This window comes from Euprymna scolopes, chromosome 36 (assembly GCF_053919585.1).
Source record: "Euprymna scolopes isolate OS-2025 chromosome 36, ASM5391958v1, whole genome shotgun sequence".
NCBI classification, from domain to species: Eukaryota; Metazoa; Mollusca; class Cephalopoda; order Sepiida; family Sepiolidae; genus Euprymna; species Euprymna scolopes.
Genome location: NC_136517.1, coordinates 34,255,863 through 34,268,362, shown reverse-complemented (window position 1 = coordinate 34,268,362; position 12,500 = coordinate 34,255,863).

Genomic DNA, 12,500 nt, shown 5'->3' with positions numbered 1-12,500 from the left:
AATATTCTTATCGGAGGCGCCCCTGTCACATCAAAGAACCTAATGTTTATTTTATACGTTGGGCCTTCTAATTGTGAGGTAATAAAATTTCTAGAAATGCACTTGTGATTTTAGGCTGTATAAAAGTGTTCACTTTAATCCAAATCGTCTGTTCCTTCTCTCATCAGATTTTTTCGGTTATCGATTATCGATACTTATCGAAGACATTCCGATACAAAACACTTCCAGACACATAAAGGACATTTGTGTGAAATTTCATAAAAATCGGCTCAGGTATTTCGAAGTCTATAGGGAACGAACTCACACATACATACACAGATAGAGTTTTATATATATATCATTGAGCTATGAGATCGGCACTCGTATCTGATGTTTACAGTTTATATAAACACTGACCATTTCTTTTACAGTGCTCCATTTTATTTTATTTGCAAACAAATAGTTTGGCTTTACGTTAAGTTAGCAACAAGCGATATCATTTAATGACAGTGTTCTACCCTAAGAAGGGGAGAGGGATCATGTAGTCCATAAACATACCATTTCACTGTAGGTATTTATTTGCTTCTCTACGAAAGGAAATGTGACACAGGGTCGTTTTTAATGTGGGGGGAGGGGCCCAGCTCCCCCAAAAGGGGCAGTTTGGAAGTAGACAAAAACGCCAGGTATGCTATTTCACTGTATCACAAATATATAATGTCAAAATGCCCGAGAAAATTATGATACATTGCCAGTGTCGTATGCGCACTGCATGTACATATTTCGTTAAAATATCCATGTAAACTCATAGAAATACGCTGCAGACGATGAGCTAGCCCCGATTTTCGTGTCATTATGTTGACTCACAACCGATATGGAAAAATCTGATTTGATTTTGAGAGTTTCAATGCCGTAGAGTCTAAATCTAAAAAAAAAAAAAAAAAATCACCTGGTAAAACGTTGTGCATTTTTTTATTTTTTTAAATTTTTTTATAATTTGTAATTTAATTTTATTATTTTATTGCAAAAGTTAAGCGTAAAAATCATGTAAGGGAGGTAATCATTTAGTAAATATTATATATTTTTTGGTAAGTGGTTAACTCCCTTAGATTCAAAATTCGGCAAGAAATTAATTCCCCAAATGTTTGTGCAATACATTTTAAGTCAAATAATACGAATGAAAAAAAAAAGATTTCTTTTACTGAAATAACATTTAAAAAAAAATGTGAATATGCAAATAAATGGAACCAAAACAAGCATTACTGATTTGATTATGACCATGATCAATATTTACTGTGAAAGTGATAACCAAAACACTACACCAATTCCAGACTGGACAGGTTTCAATATTCTTTAATTACAGGACCAAATACCAGCAAAAAAGCAATATTAGATATTTTCCCGTGGGCAATGGTATTCAACTCAACTAAGTATTGTGAATGTAGTATTTTGGAAAAAATCTTGCAATTTCTGACGAACTTGAAACTGAATGCATTGTATTGACATTTGATTTTGCATTCTATGCACAGCAAGTATGTCGGAACGATGCCAAGAACAGTTATTAGACTTGGTGAGTTGAGTCGCATGTCATTTCTCAGTGTCATTGGAAAGCGATTTGAAAATTCGGGGCTAGCTGACATTCTACTTGAAGCTTGAACAGTGGCACAAGGATCACTACTTTGAGTTATGAAAGGCAGACACTGTAGTCGAAGTATCGCAGTTATAAAAATGATGCCCGAAGTCTTGAGAAGGGAACTCCTATCATATTTTATTAAAACGCAAAGTGAAGATAAAAAAACAGCTAAATTCATTGAATTGTCTCAAAAATTACAAAAATGGTTTACCCAAAACACAATCCCATGATCTCTGCACACGAAATGATTTTAAAGAATTTGAAAACAAATTGCCTGTAGTTATTCAAGAGAGATGCAGCCAATTTCCAACTTTTGGATAAGTTACTTGAATATTGTACGCACTTCGATGAAAACAAATTATACATATTCAAGCGTAAACTAATGTTACTTTGTTCTATCAAGTGTTTTCTGTGCGATACTTCAGCGTCTCTTCTGCCAAGTGTTAAGGAAAAAAGAAGAGGAAAAAATTTATCAGGTAAACAAAGGCGTAAGAAATTGTTCATCAATGCACACAAAGGAGAGCTGAAATGTAATCAACGTGTGGCAGATGATTGGAACAAAAGGACTGGAGATATTTAGAGTTAGCTGACACTGAGGAGTGACAATTAATGTTACGACAATTCACAGTTGAGGAAAGTTGTGAGTTGGAGACAGTCGAAAGCAGATCACAGCTTGGACCTGGTCGAGAAAGCTTGGCCTTGCCCGGTCTTAAATATATATATATATATATATATATATATATATATATATATATATATATATATATATATATATATATATCATTTTATTCGTGCTACACGAACAGGAAATTGTGCCCTTCACCTTTAACCACCAATAGAAATAGTCCCCTCATAGTTTGCATATGACCATTTGAACTACGCTAGATATCTTCCTGTTTATATGCTTGCTCCTCCTGATACACATCCTTCATTAGCAAAGCATCTTGCTGCTGGAGATTTTGTAGTTCAGCAACAAACCCAGTATCCCTTTAGTGAGACGGCAATGGACCAAACAATTGAACAAACCATAAATAGAGATAGCAAGACGAGATGTGGGCAGATTTGATTTTCAAATAATCCCAATACTGTTCATCGTTTGATTTTATCTTTCAATCAACGTGCTCACATCTCTAAAAACTGTACTGAAATGGCTGGAAAAGGAGAGGGCTGCCATATAGTTCTCGATATCAAAACGATGAAGCAGATATTCAGAATGTCGTGCAGACGGTTGAGTCTATGCAAAATCCATTTTCATATTATGAAAAAAGATTTAACATTTCATCAGGCCGAGCAACAGCATCTGAAATTAAAGATGACATTTTGAAAGCACATGAACAAGGTTGGAATATTTCTAATTCAACAACGACTAATTTGGAAAAATGTGGATTTGAATGCGCCTATAAAATCAATGAAGATAAGAACTGTTAGTCATCTTCAGAAAAAAGGATTCACAACAAAAGAGAAAAAAAGGGAAGCAAATTGCCTGGAAGCAGATAAAGACCTTCTCACTAACCCAAAAAGTTGACCTGGGAGAATTCTTTTCACCTTGTCTTTCAGAGTTCCCAACCAGCCTAAGCAGGATTGATGATTCTTTAGAGCGTACCAACAAACGACCCTGGTGTCTAACTCTGTCCCGTGGGGAGGCATAGTAAATAGCTACAGCGTACCAACAAAGCTGCTTTATTGCATTATTTTCTTGTGAATTTTCCACGCATGAAAATTAATAATATTCCAAAAGATGCGGCACTGATTTTAGATGAACTGGCAGTGATACAACAGCTTGCAAACTACATTTCATCAAGGTTTGGAGAGCCAAGCATTTATATTTTTAGATATATAATTAAGCTTGCTACTTTTAATATTCCATCAAGAATCGACTTTGTCTGTGATAAGTAAAATCCGTGGAGTATTAAAGACTCTGAAAGAAGACGCCGTTTAATTACCCTCAGCCCTCTGTTACGTAAAGGTTGAATGAAAGACAAAAAACGGTACAATTTCGAAAATTCCTTATGTCTGTGACAATAAAGACTCTCTACTTTTATTTATGTTGATGCATTGGAAGAAATTGCCAGCAGAAGAATTTCATGGAAAATCTATGATTACTTCATTTAACCAATGATGTCTCTTGCTGTGTCCTAACAGTGATACAAATGAAGTAATCACAAAAACTTTGCCAGAATTAACAACTGACCATGAAGAAGCAGATGCCCTTCTTTTGCTTCATGCAAAGCATGCACCAACTGCTTTCTCTTCCATTATAATTATGACTCCAGATACTAATGTTTTTCTTCTTTGCCTTGCTCAACAAAATGATTTAAACTTTGATCTACATACGGCAACTAATTCCAGCCGATCATCTTGTTTGATCTCTAATAAATCAGTTGCAAAGAAATGCGGGCCTTTTATTTCAAGTACCCTACTTTCTTTGCATGCATTCACTGGCTGTGACACTGTTAGTAGTTTTAAGGGAAAGGGGAAAATAAAATCATCTGAATTAATGAAAGAAACAGAGGAATTTCTTCAAACTTTCACATTGTTAGGCTGCAACTGGCACCTGACTGACAATTTGTTCCGACAACTAGAAAAATTTGTGTGCTCTCTGTTTGGACAGAGAAATGTTTCTTCTGCAAATACTGCCCGTTTTAATATTTTTAACATGACTGACAAATTTGATTATACTTTACCGCCTTGTCAAAACAGTTTACGATTACATGCAGAAATAGCAAATTATCAGGCTGCTATTTGGCGGTAACATCTTCGCATTAATATTAATTCTCCTTCTCCAACAAACCACGGCTGGAAATGTGAAGATAAAGCAGTAGTTGTTCATTGGAGCAGCCTTCCAAAAACTCCATCAACATTAATCAATTTAGTAAAGTGTAACTGTAAGAAGAACAGCTGTGGCTCCAGGCGTTGTTCTTGTGTTCGTCAAACACTGCTTTGTACCGACCTTTGCCAGTGTGTAGATTGTTTTAATGTGGTTAAAACAATAATGAAATGCAGCAGTTCAATGAGAACGAAGATTCTGACTCGTAAGATGGCAAATGATAAGATGAGCTTTCAGGATAGGAGAACAATCGATTATTTTTCAATTCCTTTTTGTAATTTATTACGTCATAACAATTTTTTTCAACATACCTAAAAAACTCTTATTAACATATTCTTTTATATATATAGTTAAAGTTAGTCTAAGCATTAAGGTTTGTATATCAGTCAATGCGCATGTGTGACAAAATTACATAAAAAATAAATGGCCGTCCAAAATAATGATAGTCATTCAATCACCAGAAATATTTGAAGAGTTCCCTTTTTTTTAAATTACATTTTCACCTCAAACAAGGCACATTGCCACTTTGGTGTAGGGTAGCTACTATTAGGGACATGAGGTACTGGGATACTATGTAGAGGTTGGGCAGTAAGATGTCGGTTCACGTTACACTTGAACTTCTGCATGTCAGTAAAGTTGGGGAAGCAGGGACCCGGAAGGGAATTCCAAAGTCTAGCAGTTCTGGGGAAGAAACTACTGGAGTAGAAAGCTCTCTTACATCTAGAGATCTCAACTGTGTAGGGGTGGGTTTTAGCTGTTTCTTGGGTTTGTCGAGGGTATTTACGTCGTGGGGGCACAAATGCTTGCAGTTCGTCAGAGCATTCACCATTAAAATACTTGTAGAACAGGCAGAGGGATGCAACATTTTGTCGGTAGGACAGAGGCTGAAGCTTAGATGACAGTTCAGGACCTATCAGGTTGGAGACTCTCTTTTGACTTTTGTCTAGGAACGAGAGACTAGTAGCAGATGCACCAGCGCAAATGTGACAACAATACTTCATACATGGGTGAATGGTGGCCTTATAGCGGTACAGGATACTTTCAGGCGTTAGTAGCTTTCTAGCACGGTAGAGAGAGCCTACCTTCCTTGCAGCGGTCCTGACAATACTCTCAATGTAATTGTTACAACTCATGTTTCCTGTGAACGTTAGGCCGAGGAGTTTAAAAGAAGTACTTTCAGTTAATGAATCTTTGACCATTGCTATTGGCGGTAGAGAAGGTTTCTTGTAATTATTGAAGGAAACAAGTTTAGTTTTGGCAGCATTGAATGTGACCATCCATTTTTGTCCCCATTCCACTACAGATTGGAGGTCATCCTCTAGTGTTTCTGCTATTTCCATAGATATGGAGAGATTCATTTGTTTTCATGTCCTGCCTGTTATAGAGCGTGGTGTCATCAGCATAGATACCCATATCAGAGGCAATTTTGTCGAGGAAGTAATTTATGAATATTAGGAATAATAAAGGTCAAAGGATAGACCCCTGAGTCACTCTCACATTTACATCATATTATTTAGATGCACGACCGTCGAGGATAACCTAGATTTTTCTCTTATCTAAGAAGGATTTAATTATGTTAAGTATTCGTCCATTCATACCGTATGATCTAATTTTCCTGAGAAGACCTTCATGCCATACCTTGTACAAAAGCCTTAGACATATCTAGAGCTACCGTTGTACTCTCCCCTTCTTTGTCCAGTGAATGGTATATACGTTCAGAGATTACAATTAGGATATCTGCAGTTGAACGGGCTTGCCTAAATCCATTCTCTCTTGATTTTTAAAAGGTACAAGATTTGGAAATATGTATAAATACTTTTCATGTTTATTATCAAATGAATGCAAATTCCAGTATTTATGAGGATATTTGTAATGTGAGAAACTGATACGACCATTCAAAGTAACGTATGTTTCTGCTATAACGGACCATTTGCTTAAAAAAACCCGCCATATCCAATGAATTTCAGCAGTGACTCATTTTATATTCTAGGTCACACCCATTCGTTATTTCATCTGGAGGCCTTCTCTCTGTAAGCAAATGGATTGTCTTTTGGGTCTGGACATGATTAGTCTCTCAGGTGTTGCCTCTCCATTATATAATTATAATAACGATTGATTTACTTTAGTCGTTACCCCATTATTTTTTTCCTTTCCGATATTTTGATTATAATTTAGTCGTTCCCCCGTGCAAACTCGTTTCAATGAACAAATAAACAAATAAATAAATACATAAATAAATAAATAAATAAATAAAACTCGATTGGGCTTTGAAAAGTAAGGGCGAAACCTGGTCGGTCGACTCTAACCCCTTATTTATGAATTTTTAATTTTTTTTTACCCCAATTGATGCTTTCTCTCCGTCCTTCTTTTTAACATTGATACAAAAAAACAAACAAACAAAAAAACAAAAACAAAACAGTTTTCCCTTTTTAACAGCTATAATACAGTTTTGTACACCCCAAAGAAATAAAATAATTACATATATATATATATATATATATATATATATATATATATATATATATATATATATATATATATATATAAAGCTGAATGTCTGAACGTTTGTGCATGTGTCTGGCCACGAAAAGCTCCTATATGGTTGACTATTGTAGAAAACTGTTCACATATAATAATAGAAGATATATCGAGACACAGGAATGGGTATGTATGATCTGGAATAATGATGATTCATTAAAATTGTGGGGTCTGCGTACACGCCTGGTCCACAAAGTATGGAAATAAAACATTTAAAAATTATAAAAAAACGTTTACAAGTGTTTTTGATATAGATGTACATAATAATACTTTGATAAATATGTTTTAACTTAAATAGGGATGGTATAATAAAATTGTGGGGTCTGCGTTCGCGCCTGGCCTCCATATAATGGAAATAGGCACAAACTTTAATAAAGACTTTTCATATCTATCTGCATAAGTATACTGTGATAATTATGTTTCAGTTTGAAGAAATATGGTATAATAAAATTATGGGGTGTTCGTTCGCGCCTGACCTCCATAGAATGGAAATATGTCACAAAGTTTAACAAGGTTTTTTAATATAGATCCACAGAATATTGTGATAAGCGTTTGAGTGTGAACAGGTATGGTATAATAAATTATGGGGTTTATCTATTTTATTTTTACTTTCATCCTATTTTGCTTTGGTTTTGATAACCCCAAATTCGAAGCTATCTCTTTACACCCCTTCCTTTTCATAACCTATCATACTTTCATAAATCAGAGTCCATTTTCTGTAGGCTGTTTTTTTTTTAATCCAGTTAGCACTTATCACAATATTCTGTATTAAAAAACCTTGTTAAACTTTGTGACATATTTCCATTCTATGGAGGTCGAACGAACGAACACCCTATAATTTTATTATATTATATTTCCTCAAACTGAAACATAATTATCAAAGTATACTTAAGCAGATAGATATGAAAAGTCTTTATTAACGTTTGTGCCTGTTTCCATTTTATGGAGGCCAGACGCGGACGCAGACTCCCACAATTTTATCATATCATCCCTATTTAAGTTAAAACATACTTATCAAAGTATTATAATGTACATGTATATCGAAAACACTTGTAAAAGTTTTTTTTTTTTTTAATTTTTAAATTTTTTATTTCCATACTTTGTAGACCAGGTGCGTACGCAGACCCCACAATTTTGATGAGTCATTATTATGCCAGATCAAACATACCTATTCCTGTCTCTCGATAATCTTCTATCATTATATGGGATTAGTTTTCTATAATAGTCAACCATATAGGAGCCTATTCGTGACCAGACATACACAGACGTTCAGCTTTATATATATATATATATATATATATATATATATATATATATATATATATATATATATATATATATATATAGTCAACGGTATACATTATTTTGTTCATCCATTAGTACTTTTAGTTTCTAAGAAACGCTAGAAACTAGGATAAGTTTTTTATATAGGTTATTTTCTTCTACTAGTAATCCCAAGTCCGACTATGAAAAGTCATAAAACCACGCGCTTGAAAAATTATGTCAGTTTTCTTGAAGGGGAGGGCCCTTCAAGAAAACCGACAAAATTTATCTCCAATATTAATGTATTATATTAACTAACCTAAAACACTATAATCGCTCAGAAATTAGTGATTAATATTGCGTTAAATATACATAAAAAAACTTATCCGCAATTCTAAATTCTAAAACAATTGATTTTTTCCATTCAGACAAAGTTTTGTACACGTTCTTACGTAATCGCTAAAACAACAACAACAACAACAACAACAAACAAAAAAAAACACCAACATAGTATCTCACTTTTGTTTAAGGGTGGGTTTAAAGACTTCTATCTGCAATAATAATAATAATAATAATAATAATAATAACAATAACAATAACAATAACAATAATAATAATAATAATAATAATATTATTAATATTAATAATAATAATAATAATAATCATAATAATAATATTATTATTAATATTAATGTTAATAATAATAATAATCATAATAATAATATTATTATTATTAATATTATAATAATAATTATAATAATAATAATAATAATAATAATAATAATAATAATAATAATAATAAGAAAACTTTTAAAAATTATTTTGAAATAGTTTTTCTTTTAAATATACCCTTATATTTATAAGGTTGGCAGACAAATTTGCAGTCATTCACGTATTCTGTGTATTTGTGTTTTGTCCTTGTAAGGAAAATAACTTAATTGCTAAAATAGTTTCAGTTTTAATTACCAACGATCATTTTTTTTGTTGACCTTTGATTCTATTGTCTTCTCAGCACAAACCTGTTATATATTTAGACATTGTTTTTATAACCAGTAAACACTACTAAACAGACAGGAAATTCAAAAGCAAAGAAGAGTAATGTCTCATGTAGAACCGTGAAAAATGTCCAAATTTACCAACTCTTTACTTTGACTTTGACATATAGATGTTTGAGGTCCAGGTTTTGGACCTGTTCATCGTTCCAAGGGAAGAATTTCCTAGACAACTTTGTGGCATGCGTGGCACAGAAACCCAGGAATTTGCACTTCCATTTAGGAGGATGGACAATATAAACTCAGCAGCAATCTCCAATGGGCGTCAAGTCTGCTTTTGAATGCGTTTACCGTTTGTGCTTGTACAACCGCATCTGGGAGATCATTTCATGTGTTGACAAACATCTATGAGAAGGTCCCTTTGCGGACATCTAGCCTACAGTGTTTTTTTTACGATTTTGAGGCTGTTCCCCCTGGTTGCGTTGTTTTTTGGCGATCTGAAAAGACAGCTTTCTTGTATCATAGATCCCATGGATGTACTTTTCTTTTTCAAGCTTTCAGTTCGTAAGGATTGTCAATGATAAAGGACTAAATAAAAGCCAACATTTCATTTATTTTCCAGCAATTAAATTTACGTTGTCTTTCTTTTTCATTATTACGCATGGGCTGGAATTTTACTTGTAGGTTAAAATAAATAAACATTCAGCATTTTATCATTAGTACCAGCTTTTTTTTTTTTTTTTTTTTTTACAATTTCGATACCTATTCCGATACTCCATAAAAGTTCCGATTTCTCCGATTCCTGATTATTCATCCCAGCATTAATATATACTAGCTGTATAAATCAAAATTAAAAATATTGTCGTACGGAGGGTCTATATAAGATGTACTGAATCTGCTAACTCCTTTTACAATGCTCCTGAAAGTGAACCATATATTGGATTTATAAAAACACAAAATACGTCAATTCTATGAAAATTAAACAGTAAAACGGGGAAATAAATCTCACCGCTTGAATAAATAAACTTACTTCAGTTTTTTAACGGCTACTGCACACAATTGAAAATATGAATTAAAAATAAATTCAATAAATCAACTTAAAAATATTTCTAAATAAAAACAAAGAAGACACTTGGTTGTTGTTTGTTTGTTTTTGTTTTACGGCATATCAACCCCTTTCAGGTTATTTAATGCCGAATCCAGTGATTTTGACGAACAACTTTTTAATTGAGTATATTTGTTTTTATTTTTTTAAATTGGTTTCTATTTAACCCATAGTTGGGACCCTAACAGGTACTACCAGTCCGGGCCAGAGTGGACCTGGGAGCAATGGCAATTAAAGGGCGGCTCCACACTCCCCAAAGCCCGCAAGCTGAGGCCTCACCATCGGATATAGTTTAAGGCCATATGCAGGACCAATGAAGACAATTCTTTTATAAAACAAAAACAATGAATAGTATGGAGCTAATTATTAAAATAGATTCTCGTAAATGTAATATGCAAATGAAGTTAGTCTTAGAATGTAGATTTCCTTTGAAGAAATAATATATATGGAAATTATGCTGGAATGCAAGTGTGTAAACGTTGGTTTTCAATATTAACATCTATTTCTGAAACAGTGTACCCTTTGTACATATTAATCAAATTGTGAACAAACAAACAAATAGACAGAAATAAGACTTTATTATAATAGAAATATATGATGATTGATTGCAAAGTCATCTCAGACGAGTGCCGCTCCCTCAGACACTTAAAGCCCAGGAGCCCCAAAATGACTTCCATCGCCACAGGACCATTTTAAAAGACAAATGCCTGAGGCAGTATCTATACACATGATGTTACAGAGTCTTAGCTTTGTACGACAGCTAAGTCTCTCTCTCGGTTCAAAATGTTGTGATCCAGCAACAAGCAAGAGCAAGATAGCCAGCAACAAGTTAAACTGCAGACCAGCTTAATGCGGGTACTGGTCTCCCGCTTTATGGCTTTTTTAAATCAGAGATTTGCTTCTCCTAGAAAGGTTACCTTCACTATGGCTTAGGGTAGCCCTCTCCACCTCAACACACATGCATACACACAAATACAGATAGTGCTTGTTGACTGTTGACCTCTAAAAAGGGTTCATTCGCCCTTTGGAAGGTCTTGATTTTAATCCTTCAGGGAGACTAGCCACCCTCCTCACCAAACAAGTCTGGTGGAGGAACCAGTTTAGTCGCCGATGACCTGACCATGAGGCAGGTAGTACTGGGTTACATGGTACCAGTGGCTTATGACATGACCTGACACAGATATATATATATATATATATATATATATATATATATATATATATATTTAATTTGTTGGCAGACAAATTGCAGTCATTCACGTAGCCTGTATGTATATATATATATATATATATATATATATATATATATATATATATATATATATATATATATATAACTACTTCATTTACTCACATAAAATTAATATACGAAAGTATAGATTTATGCGTAAACTTTAAGTATTTACTTCAAAAGTGCTCAATACGTAGGTAGAGCGAGTTAGTAATATGTATTTTATAAATTACTATATATAGTTATATATATATTATACATATACACAGGGTGTCCATAAAGTCCGTGTGCACTTTAAAAAAATTATAACTTTATTTATATTTGCAATAGAAATAATCTGTAAAATGGATTTGAAAGAAGTAAATCTATATTTTTTAAGCTTTTATTAAAATTTTATTTAACTTTCCACATGCCCTCCATCATTAGCAATACAAAGGCTAATACGATTTTGCAGTTCACGAAAAACATTTGCCAAATGATTTATAGTAATGCCTGAAATCACATTAGTTATTCTAGCTTTCAAATCTTCCAATAATCTAGATTTGGTTGCATACACAATTGTTTTCACATGTCCCCATAAAAAAATCTAATGAAGTCAAATCTGGCGAACGTGAAGGCCAATGAAATGGTCCACCCCTTCCGATCCATCTGTTAGGAAATTCCTGATTTAGAAACTGTCTAACACGCCGAGCAAAGTGACAAGGAGCTCCATCTTGTTGAAACACTGTATCATCTTTCAAGTTTAATTGTTAAAGTTGCGGAATAAAGTAATTCTGCAACATGTCTAAGTAGCTGTCACTGTTAATAACATGATCTTCAAAAAAATATGGCCATATGATTCGATTTATTTCCAAAGCACACCACACATCAACTTTAAGAGAGTCCCTTTCATGTTCAACAGTTTCATTTGGGTTTTCAGTTCCCCAAATTCGGCA